Source organism: Silurus aristotelis, assembly GCF_946808225.1.
Source record: "Silurus aristotelis genome assembly, chromosome: 4".
In the NCBI taxonomy this organism is placed as follows: domain Eukaryota; kingdom Metazoa; phylum Chordata; class Actinopteri; order Siluriformes; family Siluridae; genus Silurus; species Silurus aristotelis.
In genome coordinates, this window is record NC_139577.1 from 33,423,195 (window position 1) to 33,425,694 (window position 2,500).

The following is a 2,500-nucleotide window of genomic DNA, read 5'->3' on the forward strand; positions in this document are numbered from 1 at the left end:
TGAGAGACGTCTGGGGTCTGTAGAATTGAGACTGGTCCAAAGTGGACCAGTCTCAAATCAGTAATAATAAACTGGTGATTTGAGACATAGTGGACCTATGATTGTTGGGGACACAGTTCAGTGGACTGATGATGATCCGGGACATGTCCCAGTGGACTTATAAGTTAGGACACAGTCATAGTGGATTGATGATGGTTTAGCATCCATCCACAGTGGACATATAAAAGTTTAGGACACACACAGTGGAGTGAGGCTTTGAGACACATTCACAATGAGGTGGTAATTATTTAGAACACTTCCCGGTGGACTTATGGCTCAGGACACATCCACAATTTAATGAAAATGGTGAGACATTTGTGATGGTATTCATTCTTTGAGACACAGCCACCTTGTCGTTCCAATGAAAGACGATCATCATGGCATTTATGTGGCCTATATAGTGACTATGATATGTGGTTTGGGACATGTCCACACTGAAGCGATTTAGTAGTTAGGGATGAATTTGTACAGAGGATAGTGTGTGTGTGTGTGGGGGGGGGTTTAGGACATGTCCAAACTCTTTGTGTACGGATGATATTAGCATTTTTAGTGCCCTGTTGTTTTGAGTGGAATGTGGGGGACAAGCCCATCTTGTTTCTGTATTGATGATTGAGTAAAATGTGATTTGGGACATGTTCAAACTTTTTGTGTAGTGATAGTAAGACATTGTGGCTTATTGTATGAAGTAAAGTGTGTGGTTTGGGACACGTCCACACCGTCTGCGTACTGATGATAGTAAGACATTAGGTGGCGTATTGTATTGAATTGAGAGTGTGATTTGAGACACGCCCACCCTGTTTCTGCAATGATGATTGAGTAAAGTCTATTGATCAAAGTGTGATTTATGACACGTCCACCCGGAATGTGTAGTCATATTAAGACATTAAGTTGTGTGGTTTGGGACATGTCCATCCTGTCTATATAGTGATTATGGTAAGACATTAGGTGCACTATTTTATTGAGTACAATGTGTGAATCGGGACACGCCCACATGGGACAGATGATGAATGTACAGTGAACCGGAAGTAGATGTCTTCTGGACAAAATGATAGAATAATGAATAACTCACGTTAACAGCTTGCGCCCTACACTGTAGGGGAAAGGGAGCAGGCCACCATTTGGAACACGTCCCTTTTATTCCGTTGTAAATTGTGTAACGGCGTCTTTTGTGCTCCTCATGGCGAAGTGAAAGAGAAGGATGGAAGGAGCGAAGGAGGGAGTGGAACCTTACTCGGCCCAGTAGATGGGGCTCAAGAGCCACTCATGGGCAGGAAGGAGGGAATGAATGAATGAATGAATGAAGGAAGGAAGGAAGGAAGGAGGGAAGGAGGGAAGGAGGGAAGGAGGAGAAGTGCCCTTCTTGCAGCGATTTGATTCTCGAGCGCAGCCCCGATGTGTGCAATTAGACTGCTAATGATAAGCTGTACTTTGGCTGACATTTTGCATATAAATTACACATTTGCGTGAAATAGCTTCTTATATTCGTAATAGACGGAATACGAATTGTGTTAAGTCTTTTGTGGGGGGAGGGGGGAGGGTAAGAAGGGGGGGGGGGGGGGGGCTTAGGTGGGGGGCAGAAAATTAAACGCAGACGCTCAAAATTTCAGCAGTGTTTTTATGTTGAAAACGAGTCCATCTTCGTACGCGTGTGTTGAACCTTGTACAAGTTTTAAGATTGTCTGATGTATAGAAGAGGATTTTGGAGATGTTGTCTGATCTCTCTCTCTTTTTTCTCTTTTTTTTTTCTGTCCTTTTTCTATCCCAGGCTGCAGCATCTGAAGCCCTGGAGCATGGAAACGCCGCTAAAGTAAGTGCCACTTTTTGATTTTTTTCCCATCTGCGCATTCACGGTGTCCTTCGAAGCGGACAGTCACGGGTTCGGGTGAAGGAAAGGTGTTGATCAGGGTTTTGCTAATTGCTCGAATCGAAGGCTAATTTCTAGCAGCAACAAGTCGCCAGTATCTGATGGCACCTCGCGTTATTTAACGATGATGGTTTTCCACTCCGAAACTAAAGAAACCAGGAAATCGGAGCGATTTTTTTTTTCTGTTTGTGTGGCGGGAATTTCCGTCATGTAACAGTCTGACTTTGTCTTCTTCTTATTCTTCTTATTTGTTCTATGCGTCTGGTTTTGCTGGGCGACCTGCTTGGAGTTAATACTGAGATGAAGGTGTTATTTGGCGTGATGGGGATCTCAAGCTGTCAAAAATGGTTCTGTACGATATTGGCAACCTGTCTGTTTCTTTCTGTCTTACACACAGACACACACACACACACACACACACACCCAAGTGCAGTGCAGCACGGGCCAGGATCATGTCTTTGTGTGAGGTGTGTCAGGCCCACCTCCATCCAGTCTCCTGCCCTGACTGCCCACACATACACACACACACACACACACACACACACACACACACACACACACACACAATCTGACTGATGACCTTTCACTGACAATCCC

General features: G+C 44.5%; 1 long non-coding RNA gene across 1 annotated transcript in view; it reads left to right on the plus strand.

Annotated features, from left to right (window-relative positions):
• The window catches only part of LOC310724635, a 314,813-nt gene that overhangs the window by 69,649 nt on the left and 242,664 nt on the right, over positions 1-2,500 (plus strand). Inside the window, exon 2 of the long non-coding RNA XR_014533116.1 lies at positions 1,805-1,846. This is a non-coding gene — a long non-coding RNA (uncharacterized lncRNA). The remainder of the gene's footprint in view (positions 1-1,804; positions 1,847-2,500) is intronic.